Genomic DNA, 16,172 nt, shown 5'->3' on the forward strand with positions numbered 1-16,172 from the left:
GAGCCCACCCATGAGCCCGAGGGATTACAGAGCATTTTCCTTCAAACGGCGAGACCCAGGCACACAGAGAGCTCTCCCTGGGGACACTCTCCCGTGGCTCCGGCCTTGCAGCGGGCCGGGAGCTGCCCTCCCGCGTTACCCGCCGCTCAGCGCGGTACGGCCGGTCGGTGCCGAGCATCGGCGCCGGAGCGTACGGGCAGCCCCCGGCCGGGCGGGAACGCCGCGGCCGCGGAGGGGAGTCCCGGGAGGGCACGGCAGGCGCGGGGCGGAGCGGTCCATCCCGCGGCCGTGCCTGGGGAGGGCCCCCCGGACCGCCACCGCACCCGGTAGGCGGTACCGCCCCTCGCAGGCTCCCGGGCAGTCGGGCACGGGTGTTCCCGCGGGTGCGGCGGCCCCTCCGGAGCGGGTGGAGCGCCAGGGCCCCGCGGGGCTCGGGCCGCCGGGCGGCGGGGCCGTCTCCCCCTCCGCGGCGGGAGCGGAGTGCGGCGGCCCGCGGAGGGGGCGGGGAGGATGACTTCATGCCGCCGGAGCGCCGTGAATTTAGGAGCAGCAGCTGCCGCCGCCGGCGGCGGGATGTGGGGGTGAAGTGACAGCGGGAGCTGCCGCCGGCTGACGGAGGAACAGCGCCGGGCACCCGCCGAGCCCGGGGGCTCTGGGCCGCCACCAGCAGCCGCTGCGGGAGAGAAGGAGGGAGGGAGGAAGATGCGCTGAGCCGGTCGCTGAAAGGTGAGCGGGAGCTGCCGGTTGCGGGGGCGAGCGCTGCGGCGCTGCCCGGCCAGGGGAGCGCGGCGCTGCCGCTGCGAGCCCCCCGCTCCGGCTCTGCCGGCCGCCCAGCCCGGGCAGCGTCTGGAGCGGCGCTGGGTCTAGTAGCTTCTTTCTCTTTCCCTCTCCTCCCTTCTGCCGTGGTTCCCTCCAAAAGCGGCGAGGCTGCGCTCTCTGAAGGGCCACAGTGGTGCGTTTTATCTTCCGCGGCCAGGATGTGCGGTGGCTCGGTGCCAGCCCCCGCTAGGGCTGCTCTCCGTGCCCGTGTCAGTGGCGTAGCCCAGGACGGGGGCGAGAGCGGGAGGGCTGCGACAGGTGCGGGACTGCGCCCCGCGCTGCCCCGGCGTTCCTCAAGTGACGGGGAAGACATCTTAGGGCAGAAGGGCTTCAGGGGAACAGAAGCAAGAAAAGATGTCATTTTATGCACATTCCTAGATTTGGAAGTCGCTTCACAGGAAACTAGAGAGCATAGAAGTTGGGGAACCGGCCCTTACACCAAAATGGATTCTGTCGTCTTCTTCCAAGACTTGCGTGGTTTTTTTCTCCTTTATTCATTTTTATCTAGCCTAAGGTTCTCGACAAACAAAATAGCCCCAAAATTCAAATGCATTTGTTTGTTAATGGAAGAATTAGTGCATTGCTGTTCTATCATGTCACCTGTAGAAGCGGAAAAAACAAGAATATGTGTATATTGTAGCTTGGCTGTTAACATTGCACATTGTGGTACGTACATAGGTCTTAACATCAAATGAATGGTATTTTGGAACTGAGAAGGTAAAAAAATTTGCCTGACCTATTTCTGTGCCTGAGACACTGGTGATTTTTGTTGGGTTGGTTTGGTTTGGTTTTATTTTTTGTTGATTGGTTTGTTCTGCTTTAAAAAAGAAAACTTGCCCTAAAGCAGGTATAGCAATACAGGAGGTTGGCGTGCAGAGACAGCTCATTAGAATAGACACAATCTGCATATGTAACAGTTAATGGCTCTGTGTGGCTTGGAAATGGAAGAAATGACTGTGTCTCTGGGAAGTAAAGAATTGGGAATTAATCTGTTCTTAATGAAAAAGGAAGTAGGATACTGGAAGCTGAAGGTTATTATATTCAATGTCTATTTACCTGTATGTACATCCTCAAGGATCCTGTTACCCAAGGGTTCACAGAAGCTCAGCCAGTTGTGGTTGTGGTTGAAGCCTCTGGTCATGGTGCTAGAGTGATACAAGTAATCCTTACGGAGGTAACAGGCAGTTGCTTTATTTGTTGTCATTGTTTCTGGGAAGATATTTAAATGCAATCTGTACTGTTGCTGGGTATGCAGCAGGCAAATGATAGCTACAGAGACCGAAAATGTGTATAAAAAATTGAGCTGTCACAAGGCTGAAAAAAAGAGCGAGTGATGAACTGCAGAGTCAGAAATGAGTCCAACAGACAAATCTTTTCTCCGAGGCACAGTCATTAACTATGATCCTGTGTAGGCTTGTTGCTTTAAGTAAGTCGTGGCACATGTAACGTATGTATTTCAAACTAGGAAAAAAAAAACCTGAAGTTTTGTCAAACCTGTGTCTCTTTTGTCAATGATACATTTATTTTGTTCCTGTAAAAACTCTGAAGCATTGGTTAGGACATTTCTGTTGGTTTTTCCTTTCTAGAATTAGGCATGGCTGACGGTTTCAGAGCTGCAATGTTCTTCTCTAGTTGCATTTGGTTGGAAAAAGAAACCATGTAGCTGAGTTCAGATGCTTCACATATTAGCCCGTGCAGTTTATATAAAGTCAGTTTCTTCACTGGAGTGAAGAAATCAAGTAATGGCCCCCCAGGCAGTTGTTACAAGCTCGGGTTAGTATAACTACTCACTAATGTTGACACAATGTTGTCACAGCAAATTAACTGTTTTTGCTTCCTGGCAAACCTAATTTTTCAAGACTCGTTATTCTTAAAAAATTAACTCTTTTTTTTAACAATATGGTAGTAGAGGTGAAGCAGTGGTTGACAAGAACCCCGCTGTAAACTTGAATTGCTTTTGTTTTTGTCTTGTGTACTCTAAAGGCAGGTGGTGTAATGCGCATGTGTCCATAGAAGAAAAAGTATATCTAATTATCAATGTGAGTCTACTTCAGTGGTGTAACTGGTGTAAATCCACTGCCTACAGATTTCTTTCCCAGAACTCTTCTTGCTCCTTCTGTTACTGTAACTTTCCATACTTCTGCCAGCCAAAGGAAAGCATCTTTATTGCGGTTGATCTGGGGCAGCAGCCCCACTGACTGGAAGAACAGCCTTGCTGGCCAGCTGGTTGGTGCCAGACAGACTGGGTAGCAGCTGAGATTTAGTTGTCTTTTTCCTCAGAGGTTCTGCTATTTTGGAATACTTCATCTGGGTTTGTTCTTCAGATATGTAAGAGCTTAATTATCTTTGAGGTTTCTAGGCTGCTGTCAGCCTTTGAACCGGCAGGTTCATTTACCCAATTTTATTAGTGGGGACCAGATGGGTATGTTTGCAAAAGGCTTGTTTCCTTAGTAGAACAAACTGGAAAACCCAGTGACCTTGAATGCACTTGAAGTTACAGAGGTTTGATTTCACTTCTTGTCCTTTCCAAGGGCTGAATGAAACACTCCACTTTAATATATTTTCTATTATTATGAGAATTTTAAAAATTATGTTACCAAGTGCTGTTTAAACTAACTGAAATAACCACGTCTCAGAGCAAGCAGGTCATTTTTCACTTATGTTGTTACTAAGCTTTCAGTTGGATTATTTTTTCCAATTTAAGATTTCTATTTAAAAAGGCTTGAGCAGGGTAAAAGGGGACCGATGTTACACAATGAACTTAAAACTTTAGCATGTGCAAACAATTAAGAGTATTTCAACAGCAGTGATACAATTTTTATTTTGAAGAAGAAATGCATTCACACTTGCAAAATGCATGTCCTTCATGTGCAATAGCTCCTGTTTCTGGAAGAGAAAAAAATGATTTCTGAAAATAAATGCCAGGCACAAACTGAAACTTTGTCTTCTACTATGCAGATGGATTCCGTGTTGGACTTACTGTCAATAGAGGATCTTTATGTGGGTGCCCACTAAATTGCAAAGGAAGCAATCATTAAGGAGAACTGAGATTTTTATCCATTTATTGTATATTAGTGGTGGCAACAAGACAGGTATTGATAATCTTATTTTGAATTTGACACATTCAAGTAAGTCGGCGCCTTACAACCTGGATAATGAGCCCCTGAGTTTAATATGAAATATGGAGATAGAAATGCAGAGTTCATGTATGCTTCTTGCAAAAAGGAAAGCTGGTTGAAGCTTTTCCCTTGAAGGGGAAGGGGACTGCATATAAACAGCAGCAAAAGCATGGATCTCTTCATATGTATTGCTTTCATGATGTGTCGAGAGACTAGCTTTGAGAGAACCTTAATATTGTCTACTCTTAGAAAATTACTTTATTAAGACAGCATTATAAAAGAAAGGATCTGATTGTACAAGAACTGTATGTTTCTAGTATATATCCCACTCTCAAAATATAATCATATATATATAATCATATATTGGAGGAGAAAATGACACAAAATGAACTCGTATAGGACAGGTGGTGCAAATGTCCCAGCCAAATACCAGATCAAAAAATTGCTTTTATTTTTCCTTTAATTCTTATGGTAGAACCAATAAGATATGATAGTGGATTTTGTCTTCCCTAAAATACTGAAGACATGCTGCATTTCTGAGCTGGTCATATTTCTGTGATTGTAGAGTGATTCCAGGGTATCTCTGCTCTTCTTTCCTGGTTGAACTAAGTATAAAACAGTAACTATGAGGAAGAGCTGCAGTAGAAGAATTTCCATGTCAGCTGGGGTACAGTTCTCTCTAGCAGAATTTGGTTTGTTTTGAAACCTTTTTAAAATGATTTAAAAAATTGGCTGCATTGCTGTTCTTTGGCTTTACAGGACTCATGAGGAATTTAACCTGCCTTTATGGGAACTGCCTGGTCACTGCACTGTTCTGTATCCCTTTCTGCACTCATGTCCCGATGGTTCATCAGATGTTAGAGGCAAATAGGTCTAATGCCAACATAGAGTCTTAGTTTCTCCCACTCTGACTGCTTCTTTTTGTCACGTTTTTGTTCTAGCGACTATTCCAAAAGATTCAAAGGTATATTGAAGTTATTTTGGCAGCTGTTAGCTAGCCCATGAAATGTGCTGCAGCTTTAATGAGATCATATAGATCTTAATATATCCATATAATTATATATATTATATAATATATATATTTGCTAACTATTCACTCATTTGCCTTCTACCTCCTACAGTATTTCCACTTACACATATGGTGAGCACATAACTTTGGTGAAACGATCTCACCACCTGTTGTTTTAAAATAGCACAGATGCTTATTAATGGTCCTTCCATGATGCTGTTTATAGTACATGTGAAACCTCACTTAAAATACTGTGGATCATGTTGGTAAAGGATATTATTACTTCAGCAGCAGCCTTAAATGCTGTTCAGCATCTTGACTTAACTTGTCGGTCATTAGTAGGTAGGAGAGAGGTAAACTCCACAGAAGAGTCAAAATTGTGGTGCTCATCAAGTGAGCTGTCATTGAATCCTTCACAAGGTGTTCTGTGGGAATGCCTGCTGCCTTTTAGATAGCTAGTCAACCCCAAGAGCTACAAAAATCACGAGCACACAGATTGTATACACTTGTAAGTCTTGCGCTCAGCTGAAGTGAATTCCTTGAGGCCAAGCTCAACAGCACTTTCACACTTCAAAACAAGGGAAAGGAAATAATTGCAGAACTTTAACCTTGACCAAGACTGTTGCCTAATATATATATACTTTTTTGCCATAGAAAAGTAATTTCCAAACACAGTAAATTAAGTATAGGTACATAAATGTTCCATCAATTCCTGTGTTCTTTGTTCAATCTCACGAGTCACTTGGGTTTTCAGTTTTAATTCCAAACAATTTCTAGAGTTCTGCCTAATGTTTCTGATCTGCAGCTCTCTACATTTGTCTTGGATTTTTTTTTTTTTTTTTTTTTTTTTTTTTGTCTAACACATTCAAAGTGGAAGGTAAAAATGTATTTCTCCTTTGAAATCACCTATCTGCAGGTAGACCAAGAAAAATCCTTGATGTTAAGGGTCAGTTTGCTGACATGTAAATGTGAAAGTGCAGTCAGGCCAAACAGACTCAGCTACTTTCAACCTTCCCCAGGTGCCCACTTGAGGCACAGAAAGTTCTTGATATCTGTATGATGCTAGTGAATTCCAAGACAACACTATTATACGCTGAAAGAAATACATAACAATAAAAAAGGAACAAAAGGATGTTTTATTCAAGTTTAGCAAAACCTCCTCATAACTAGTAGTATGAGTAGCTCTAGATTTCTTGTGATTTTTTTTTAAATGAAATATGAAAACTTTTTTTCCTGTGGTACATGACAGATGGCATTGATTGTTTGAGTTTAATGTTGCTAATAAATTAAATAAATAGTTGCTCACACTAGAATGGTGACTGTCAGATGCCAGTTCCATTTCTATAGGATGGGCAAAAACCTCTTTTTGTTTAAGTAAAAAAACTCTGTGGCATATTATAATGTTACCTTGTAAGAATGTAAGTCTGTTGTTAAAATAAGATGGCTGGCAAGATTCCAGCAAAGGATGCTTAGAGAAGAAATTACTAAATTAGGTGGACTAATCATCTTTTGATACAGTCTCTCAGTGTTTGTTGCTCAGCATTGATTAGAAGTTCCCTGGGCACAAAGCAATGTTTGCACTATTACATTTAATTGCAGGAGACATCATGTCCTTGCTGCATGTGTTTGGTTGATCTGATTTCTGTTCTCAGGCTCCACAGTATCTTTTGGCATGATTCAGAGCATGTGGAGTGTAGGGAAAAAAGTCTCTTTGTTTTCCCTTAAAATTTGTTGCCTAGTGGTTTAATTGGGCGCCTTTTTAATTGACATGATGTGAGTAATGTTAAACAATTGCTTCCTTTTCAGTTTCTCACGAGTCAAGATTTTCTGTCTCATTCTTTTTCCTCAAAAACAGAGTTGTGTTCTGTATGCACCCTTTCTGTACATATGGACTCAATTTCATATTTGATTTATTCTTTGACATTCTCTTTATACCTTCTGACAATTTATTTGACGTTTAGAAACTCTATTTAATAGTGCAATAATTTCATATTTATGTCCCTTTTCTTTCCCATTTTTTTCACTATGCATACTTTTTTCCAGTTACTCATTATGTTTCAATTGGGCTGATCTCTTGTGTCCCTATGAGGTTCCTTTTCACTGTAGGACTGATGCAACAATATGTTTGCATGGCATTAGGGCACTGGTGCCATTAGCAGGAGACATAAACGTTGATAGCTGGATATCAAAAATGCATTTTAAATGTAGGACAGAACAAACTGTGGTGTGTAGCCTTATAGAGAAATTCAGTCATAAACCCTTCCTTTGTTTTGTGTTTTTCTTGCTTTAAAATAGCTGGATGATGGCAGCTTTACTGGGTTGGGCTAATGTTTCTGAGCTCAGGCATGGGAAACAGAAAATAAGTGAATAGGATTTGTTAATGCATAGAAGAATTGGAGCATGTGAAAATAATTCAGACTCTAAAAGGCAGGCATAATGTGAAACACTTTATATAAAAAACTCCAAAAACAAACCACACAAAACCAAAAATAGACTGGTGCATTTTAAGTGACTGTTATTTGTAAGGTCTCGTGGAGTCAAAGCGTGATAAGAGATGTGAATGGAGTCTGCATAAATATAGAAGCTGTATGACTTGAGAAAGAGACATAACTTATCCAAATGATTACAGCATGCCTGTAAAGCCTAAGGGAACTACAGCTTTTCATCAGTGAAATAAGCCCATTTTATCATATACTTGTTTATATACAAGCTAATAGTGTTTACAAACACCAAAACCTTCTCCAGGCAAAGTATTTGGCCTGAATAGGGAGTTGTCTTTAGTCATTCTGAAAAGCTTTAGGCTTTATAGAACAATTTCCCCCCACCTTTTCCTATGTGTTTAGTCACCTACAGGGACTACAGGTGCTGATTTATCAAATGGCTGCTATAATATTATATAATAGTAAGAATTGTGTTGATGCTAGTGTCATTCACTCCAAGTGACAATATGCAAAAATAATGCCACCACTGCTACATGTCCTTTTAAAGTCTAATTTTTCTGTCTGTACCTAACGTGGTACTACTTGACTGGGCCTGACTGGGGCAATGGCAACATTCTCTTCAGTTTTACAAAAGAAAAATCCCTGCTACATGGTTAAAAACAGGTGCAAAGCCTTCAGTCATCCCCAACTCGTGCACACAGCATCTCCAAAACAGATAAAGTTTGAATGGGTATTTATAGAAGATGAACATGATAGCCTGCACCCGGAGAAATGCAGATACTGTATAAGAAATTTAAGCATGTAATATCACTTCCTTGCTGATACTTTAGCATTCATTACATGTTCATGAAACAGTAGGCTTTTAATATTAGCTAATAATGGGGAATGACTTCATTAGCATTTAAGGAAGGAATTGAAAGTGTTTTGTATAGTATAATTCATTAGCTAATTGTCACTCTAGAAGATACTTTTCAGCTGTACACTTTGCACACTTAGGGAATTGCTGTACAGACCAAAGAACAAGAAGGAACACATTTTTGTTATCCACTTTCTTCTCATATACTGGAGAAATGTATTATTAATGTGGCCCTTTTAATCATGGAAGATCTCACAATGCTTTTCAGCACTTCCATTTTCATTGACAATATTTGGAAATAAGGGATGAAAGCTGTTATTTAAACATTGTTTTCCCAGTTGTATAGCCAGTGAGGCTGCAGATCAGCGAGTTACTTATGCAAGTCTCCAGGAAAAGGTACTGATTTCTGATGACTGCTGCAGCACGCTGACCCGTGCTGTTTCCTTCCAGGCAGAAAATTCTCTTTCCTTTCACTTGTGTGCCTCATAGAAGCAATTTTTGAAGACCATTCATCCATTACAGACTGCTGCTCTGCTTGTTAAGCAGTGTTTCTAGTGGGATAACACAATATGCAAATCTATTTTGTATAAGTTTTTCTAGGCCTTCCAAGTCCACTCTTTGCACTTCTGTTCCTCCATCTCCCTCTAGCTTTCTTGGTTTGGCTAAGGTAGGAACTGGTACTCATTTTGCAAGTATATTTTTCTACTGAAATTTTTTGTGTAAAATTTTTGAATTGAAAGTTCTGTCCCTCTTGGTAGCACCATGTATTTTAACTACTGTCTTGAACATTTATTTGGAGACTAACAGTTTGCACACCTTAAATAACTGCATATGATTTCTTAAGCCAACTACAACGTAGAATAGAAAGAATAGAAAGAAAACTTTAGCAGTGTTCTGAGGTCAGTATCCAAATAAATGCCCATCTTCCTGTGGTGGTTTCTTGCTTTAATTTCCTACTGCAGTGGGAGAATAAAGAAGTGCCAGAAACATCCTAAGTTTCCTCCGCTTTCCAGACTCTGTAATCTGAACATTGTGTCATTTTTGAGCCTAAGGCAGCACCTGAACACTTCATTTTGGTGTCCAAGCATGTTTCTGGCAAGTTAGCTCTTTTATGCAGCTCCTCTTGAGAGGAGCAGTTGCCTGTGTCTCGGTGCTTGGTAATGATTCATTACTCTCTCAGGGCTGCTCTTCAGTGTCATCTTTCATAATGCTATTCTTGTATGAATTTTGGTGACAAGTATGGAGTTTCTGAGTTTGGGTAGGCTTGGTTTTTTTTTGTATGGCATGGCTATCAGGAGGATCAGGGTGGCCCTCTTTGTTCTGAGATAAACAATGTCTCTGAATGTTGCTGAGGACTAGGACAGTTTCATGACTGTTAAACTGTTGTCAAGGGGTTTTGTGCATTTTTGACTTATGTCAGCTTGTTCTTCCAAACAAGGCAAAGCTTGTTCTTGGAATTGTTGTGGGTTAGATGCCATTTCCCAGTAGGTGATTTGAATATTGTTTAGAAAATAAATTCTCCTTTTAAAAGCCTCTTAGTTTACCTGTCTCTCCTTTGATGTGGGTGCTGTTGAAACAGGCCAGATTTTTAGCTAATTTGTCTGGCTTTTCTCTGTTCAAATTGCTGAAAACTGTGGAAGCTTTCTATGCATCCTGCATCCTGTGATATCTGTCTTTCAGCAAATGTTGTTTCTGTGACATTCTTCTAAAAACATAATCATATCTGCCATTTGTTGGGTTGAAGAAATTTCACCTTCCCATTCCCCTTTCTGAAGTATTCCTGCTCTGCTTATGGAGCAGTAATTTCAGTAAAATGTTCTACTTTATCTCTATTTTTGAGCATATTTGAAAGCCTTGTTCAGGAGAGCAGGAATATTTTGGAGTATCATGGTTTTCATAGTAACAGGTGTAGATACTTTCAGTAGTTTTACTATCTACATGTGGGTTTTTTTGTGAGTGATGTGAAAATCCAAGATAAGTCATTCTTTAGCACCTTAAGTTTCTGGATCATCCCTATATAGTGCTAATTTATAATGTAATTAGCATTCTGATAACCATGGCCAAAATACTAGACTTTTATTTTGTTACCAACACGCCTCTGTTGTGATAGATCCTTTTGTAAGTAAGGACATTGATATGGACAGGTTGGAAAATTGTTAATAGGAGTTAAATGTCACCAGAAGAATGGGAGGGTGGATCTGGTGCATGTCCTTCTGGATAAATCAAAACATAAGATCTAAAAACGTAATTGTGTACCCATGGTAATGTTGATGTGTCAGTTGTTTGTCCAGTGGCTGACTTTTTCTCTCTTCTTCCAACTGAAGTGCCATCTCTGTGGAACAATTGTGAGCCCAATGTGAGGGAAGGAGTAGTTCCTTTTATGAAGATTAGTAATAGCAAAATTTGAGTAACCCGAAGTCGAGGTAGCCATGATGTCCACTCTGAACTTTTCCTCTCCTTTTTTCTTTTCTGCATGTATGTGTATTTGGGTATTAGTTAGGTGATTTTATCTTACAGTTTGGGCATAAACACCTTTTCCAGGCTAAGGAACAAAGGCTTGTGTTGGGTTTTCTTACAGGTTTTTACTATTCTCTCCAACTGGCCAGCTCACTGAAAGCCAAAATCTTATATTTGGCTTGAAGGCTGTTTATATCTAACCCCACTGATGTCTCACTAAAGGGAAAAGTATTCAGAGAAGCATGAAGAAATTCAGTAGGATTAAATAGCAAAGCATAAGGGTTTATTCCGTGCAGGAGGAGCCTTTGAAAGCTAAAAGCAAGCTAAAGAAAGAGGCATTAATTGTGGGAATTTAATGTAAAATGGGAATCAGAAAAGATGATTTTTCAAATCCTTTCAGATACTGAAAGCATTGAATCAGGGTCTTAGGTTTACAAGTGATCAAGTCTAGAGATAGAAAAGAAGCCCATTAGGGATAAAGTAAATTTGTTGAAGTGGCTGTTACATACCTGCTCTCAACCAGCTGAGAGTAAAGAGTCTCTTCTGTCCTACCCTTGAGGATGGTTTTAGACACATTTGACCAGAATTGTTGGTTATTTAAGGTGGAATGAATGATATCTGAGAGTGAGCCAGCATTGAAGTCAATATCCATGTGGTTCTATAAATAAAGAAGGTTGCATGTAAGGCCTTGCTGAATGTTGGCTTGTCTGAAAGGGCTAACTCTCACCAGTTTAATTCAAGTTTTATTCCTTCAAATGCTTGATTGCTCAAAACCTAGCCAAAGCGGAACACCTGCTACTTTCTTTTTGTATTTCTCCTTCCCTATTTACTGCTTGCTTCCAGAGCTTCACGTCAAACTTGATGAAAACATAATTCTTGCTTTTGTAGTTATTTTCTTGATTTCACTTGGGAAATCTGCACACCACTATATCTGACAATAACTAGTTACTCCTACTTTATCATCCTCTGAAAATCCTTTTGTCTCTGAACACCAGAGGAATAAACAAAGACTGGAATAAGCTCTGAAGTGCTAACTGAGTGGCACCTGGGTAATCCACAGCATAGTTACTTGGACTGTGCACATGTGCATGTCCTTTACATGGAAACTGGAATGAGGGTGCAGAGAATGGGAATGCCTGGGTCTCATCCCTACATTTAATCATAACAATTCTGCAAAGTAATTGTGAAACATGCAACTTTACTGTTTGGTCTTACTGACTGTCTCATTTCACTGCTTTTTCTACAGGCAGACTATTTTTTCTTTGCAATTGCTTATAATTTTTAAAATTAAAAAAGCCAGTCTGCCACATGCACTGAGTAATACTTCAAACCTTTCATTTCTGGAGCAGATCTAGTAGGACCTATCAGAAAGTGTGATTTAGCCCTAGTTTTCTAATAAAAATACCTGTTTTGGCAAGTAGTTTCTCTTTCCACAATTGCTTGAAGAGGATGTACTTGATGCTTTCCCATCTATCTGAAGCTGAATAAAAAGTACATATTTAGAGTTATAAGACTTATCTCAACATGCAAACTTTCTGCCAGGTACTTTGAGGGAACTAAATTGTCTTTTCAAAAAGACATTTTTTTCACCTAATAACTGAAATAATTTTGACTCCTTCCTCAAGCTTCCTGGGAGAAGACATAGGCAAGAGAGTTTTTATATTCAAGGGAGATTTTTCTACAAGCCTTTTATGACATCCACTTATTTCTATGGAACTTTTGTGGTATTCTTATCATCTTCAGATGGCATCTGTGATCAATTTTCTAGTCTTTTACTATGTGTATATAAGCTACCAAAAAAAGTGGAATTTATTTGTCCCATATTGCTGGATAAACTTGCTTAAAAAGCCTAACAGTGTCACTCAAATTTAAATTGAACTGTTAACCATTCCTTCTTCCATGCTTATGTAGTCTTCATTTAAATTTTTTTGGAATAGCAAGGAAATTACAGAAGTCAAAAGAAAGACAATCTAAGATCTTCTACAAAAAAAGGTAAATATACTGACTTAGTTTTACCAAGGTCTTTTGATCTGATAAATCCCAGGAAAACAATAGAAAAAGCAAAGCTGTAAGTGTAACATATATTGAAAGACAGGATTAAAATTAATGCAAATCTCTCATGGTTAATGAAAAAAAAATATCCTGTCAAAGGGACCCTGACATCCTGGCTTTGCATATCTTGGAGTTTACAAGAAATACACTATTAAGCCTATGTTACTCAATGAAAACTGAAGTTGATGTTATTTTCCCTATGCCAGGCAGACACAGTAGTAGGTTCAGCATTCAGATGTGTTCAGTTTGTACCTACGAATTACCCACTGCAGCTTTTTTTGTACCTGTCCTATATCCCACATGTGTGATAACTTCCCAAAAAGTACTTCACAGTGCTGCTTAGATCAGTACTGGCCCAGAGTGTAAGCAGCTCCTTCTGTGTCCACTGTGAAAAGATTCCTGAAAGATGGAGTGAAAAGTCTTGCCTCCTCAAAAAATACCAATGACTATCTATTTCAAGGCAAATGCCTGGTTTTCCCTTCTTTGCTCTGTCTCTGCAATGTTTTGCAATATTTGTGAGTGTTCCCTTTCCTTTCTGTCTCTTCCTTGAGTACCACCCCCTCCCTCACCTGCCCTGCCAAAAAATAAAAGCAAGAGGGAAGTTTTTCCTACAGCAGAGAGTAGAAACAGAATTCAGAAGTGCTCAAAAGAGCTGTGAATATCTGGAGAGCTGCAGGAGGTCATACAGCTTCTATTTTATAGCAGTTGGAAAGAATTGTTTTCCTGCTGATTATTTACCTTGACACAAATCTTTCTTTTGAAATAAAATTCTGAAACCAAAGAAAGGCATACCAAGTTTACTTGTTCAAAAGTATTGATACTCAGAATACATAAGTATAGCAAATTTCTTAACAGTATCTTAAAAATACCTCTCCCTAAGGCTCACTAAGAAGTTTGTTAGGTGAATTCAAAGGCAGCACAAAGCAGACTGAGTTTTCCCAGACCATCTAGAAGACCTGCATGACTAGTGCAGTTTTGTCTGTTTACATGTAATGCATCTGTGATCCTGTTCATTGCAAACCTATATATTAAACCCACTAAAATGGTCCCTTTCTTGCTTTAAAACTGTCAAACTGTTGAAACACTGAAACTGGATGTCTCTGTTTCTTTCCATATGACTCATCACTTTGTTTGCCTCATTTAAATGTTTTGCACCTCATTAATTTCATGTCATTATTTTGTGTGTCTTGGTTCTTTCTACTTTGTTTGTACTGGACAATAAGAACTTTGTTTTGTCTTTTTGCATTTTAAACTTTGGTACAGGCTGTTCTCCATTACAGCTCCTTGTTCCATCTACGGCAGGGTAAGATTCTTCCATACACCAGCATGTTGCCTAAAAATCAAGGCAGTGGTTTAATGTCCCACTATCTTTGCTACTCCTCTTGTAGGAGATATAATGAAATTTTTGACTGCTATGGAAACATAAGACTGCCAGCTGTGTCTTATGCATATTATCTAGTAGCATGAAGAGAACCTCTTGTGCCTGCTGCAGTCAGAGCATGCTGCCTGGGTCTTTCAAATCAGTTATTGAAATTGGCATATGGAACACAAGATGAAGAAATGCAAAGAAAAAGCTCACCAGTTATAATGAACAAGATCTTTCAAGGAGTGTCTGATAAGCAGCATAAAAAAAAAAAAAAAAAAACCAAAAGATATCCAAACACCAAACTAAAAGTCCCCAAGCCCTCCCAATTTAGAAAATATGTATTTTGCAGTGCTGTGTCCAGAACACCACATGAGAGTTGTTTTTGAAGAATCCTTTGTTTTCAGCCTCTAGCAGTTTGAGATCACTCTGTGTTTGTATCCCTCCCCTTTCTTCTTGTTTTCTCTCTAAGAGCAGATATGGAGGTCATCTCTGAGCTCAATCCATATGTCTGAGTGATTGTTTCCTACTATATAGCTGCTGCTCTTTCTCCTAGCTTCCTTCAGAAATTCCTAGTTTGAAAACAAAGGCTTTGGAAGTTCATAATTGCAATATACTGATGAGGAAACCTCTCTACAAAACTGCATAATTAAGTCATTTTTTTCCAGATGCTGTTAACAGATACAATTTCTTACTTTTTTTTTTTTAAATTTTACTATTTCAAAAATTCTTTTAAAAAGGAAATCTTATTTCAGTGCCTGCCCAATGTGTTCCAAAGGCTCACTTGTGGGCCAGTTTATAAAGAATGTTGTTCTGCCTCTTGTACTATGCTACTGAGCTTGTAGGTATAGTATATATGTAAGACTTTATTAGACAGAATAGTATATGTATTAAAAGAAAAATGCATAACGTCTTTTAAGCTATCATCAAGCTGAAGGCCAGAGAATGTGTGTTCTTGGAAGTTTAGGAGTTAAGTATGCAAATCCTCATCTTCTCTCGAGAAATTACATATTTTTGACTGTATTGGTAGAATCTGATGAGAATTCAGCCAGTGAAAATTCTCCAGTAAAGTTAATTAAGGCTGGTATCCTGAGATCACTTTGCATTAATTTTGTATCAGATTATACTTCTACTTGCTGCAACCTTAATTAATCAAATTTTAATGGTTACTCAATCTATTGCAGTTTGGGGCTTAAAAATATCAAGAGGAACGTTCCTAATTGAATACTGTTATGTGGGAGGGGAGGGATAGGTAGATATTGGTCCCCTTTTCTAAAGGGGAAATAGATCCTGAGCAGAAGACAGAGGAAGATGAAAAGGGCAGCTGGTCCTTCAGGACAAGGAATGGCAGCAGAAGAGAGGCAGTATAGTAATTAACAGGTCTTTCTCCACATGAGAAGGTGGCCTTTACTGTGCCTAATTACACAGACAGTAATTTAAAACATGCTGTCTTGTCTCACAGTTGGATCTTTCAGTGCCTGGCTCATGCAGGCAGCCTCCTGGAGTCTCAGGCCTGTAAGCAGAAACCCAGGTAGTCTTTGCATGAGACCACAAGCTGAGAGGACAGGTTTCTTGTGGAGAGTTAGAACTCTTATCCTTTGTGGATTAATGTTTTAGTTTAATCCTTTGTAGATTAATGGCCTGTAATGTTACCGTTTTGCATTGTACCAGGACTCAAAGGAGTATGAACTTCAGTGTAAACCTGGGCTCCAGTAAGCAGAAAGCTAAAATCTGATTTTACAAGTGCTGTGCAGTTGTGTGATTAGACAGAAAATATTTAGTTACTTGTACTATATGTCAGGAACGAGCAAGTCAGGAGCAGGCTGTACTAATGTGAGGGAATCATCTTGCCAAGACACAGTTGTGTGTCTTAGTTGGGGTCTGTATTTCACCTATGACACTGTGATAACTTTTTAAACTCACTAATCATGGATTGACCAATGTTCCAATGTTCCTGTACCCTTCACTTCTCCAGTGCTTTTAATGAGACCAGACTCTTGAGCCGAGAAAATATCTGGGAACTACATACAGCCATTAGGAAACTGAATTCAAGACT

The 16,172-nt window shown here is 40.0% G+C and overlaps 1 protein-coding gene across 1 annotated transcript in view; it reads left to right on the plus strand.

Moving 5' to 3' along the window:
• The first annotated feature begins 456 nt into the window (after positions 1-456).
• The window catches only part of PKIA (cAMP-dependent protein kinase inhibitor alpha), a 42,345-nt gene continuing 26,629 nt past the window's right edge, over positions 457-16,172 (plus strand). Inside the window, exon 1 of the mRNA XM_059862618.1 lies at positions 457-726. The gene's annotated coding sequence lies outside the window, so the exon portion shown is untranslated. The remainder of the gene's footprint in view (positions 727-16,172) is intronic.

The sequence above is a fragment of the Haemorhous mexicanus genome, chromosome 1 (genome assembly GCF_027477595.1).
Source record: "Haemorhous mexicanus isolate bHaeMex1 chromosome 1, bHaeMex1.pri, whole genome shotgun sequence".
Classification (NCBI taxonomy): domain Eukaryota; kingdom Metazoa; phylum Chordata; class Aves; order Passeriformes; family Fringillidae; genus Haemorhous; species Haemorhous mexicanus.